The following is a 1,384-nucleotide window of genomic DNA, read 5'->3' as shown; positions in this document are numbered from 1 at the left end:
TAAACTTGATATCCCTATCTTTGTTCAACACATTAGGTTTGGGGAAGCCTAGACCGAACTTTGTACTACTGCAACTAGCAAGCGAGACCATAACCCATCCTGAAGGAGTAATAGAGAATGTCCTCATAGAGGTTGGTAAATTTATTATTCTTGCTAACTTTATTGTTTAGATTTTCAGGCAGACAAACAGGTACCAATCATCTTGGGGCATACTTTTTTAGCAACAAGAGGAGCTTTAATTAATGTGAGAGAGGGTATGTTCACAATAAGGTTGGAGGATGAAGAGGTGGATTTTAAAGAGTACAAACTACTTAACACACTATCCCACTATAAATACTTGTGCATGATTATTATGATTGAAGGGGATAAGTGTGGGGTGGTGGTATCTACTCTACAAAAGACCTCTTCGGATACCCTCATTAAGCACCTTAAGCCATAACCACCTAAACCTGACATGATGCAGATCCTAAAAAAAAGGCTATAGTTGAAAAATTTGTTGACCTTGAGAGTTCACACTCAAGAGGTCAGAAACAAATAAGAAGATAGACTCCAAGTGTGAGGAAAAGAAGAAGGAAACTTGGTTAAGTTGAGTTGGGTCATGCCGCGACACTAAATCAGGTGTTGCTTGGGAGGCAATCCAAGTTAAGTAGGTATGTTTTATTTTTTATTTTTTAGTTTTTTTACTTCACGTAGTTTTTGTTTTTGTTGAGCCACAGGTTGATGGGAAGTCTTTGTACCAAAAAACTTGAGCTAAGGAGCATTACAAAGACTAAGTATGGGGTCTCTAGACCCTCTTAATGCTTAAAGATACTACTAGCTAGCCCTAGAGGCCTTGGAGAGTATTTCTATCTCTACTTTTAAGTATACTTTAGGGACAAAGTAGATTTTTAAGTGTGTGGTGGGGAAATTCCCATTTTTAGGTTAAATTTAAATTTTTTGTGTTAGGAATAAGTAGGATATTCTTGTTGGTGCTACATGTGATGGCATGGTGCAACTGTTTTAGTTGTAAAAAGCATGTTGATTGTATGAATTACTACTTTTGAGAATCCTAGGCTCGTGTTTATGACTCTTTAATTTATTGTCTTAAAGTTGAATTCATGTAATTGTTTGGTTAAGTGCCTATGATGATCCTAATAAGTTGAGCATGTGTCATGTGTGTGTGAGTTGGTTGTACATTCCTTGTTGCATGTGATGTATAAAACTTGCGTGGTGTGTGTGCAAAGTGAAATAAAGAGGGGATTTAGGAGATGATTTAAGCATTTCTTTGATAGCCTTGTTTTATACCTTCTGTTGACCTACCCTTTGTGCTTAATCCTAGTCAATCCCATTGAGCCTTTGTTATTTCTTTGGCAGCCTTATATGTAGCCTAATCCCCTTCTTTGAT

Source organism: Capsicum annuum, unplaced genomic scaffold (assembly GCF_002878395.1).
Source record: "Capsicum annuum cultivar UCD-10X-F1 unplaced genomic scaffold, UCD10Xv1.1 ctg2917, whole genome shotgun sequence".
Classification (NCBI taxonomy): domain Eukaryota; kingdom Viridiplantae; phylum Streptophyta; class Magnoliopsida; order Solanales; family Solanaceae; genus Capsicum; species Capsicum annuum.
The sequence above is the reverse complement of the archived record's forward strand: the minus strand, read 5'-3'. Positions refer to the sequence as shown.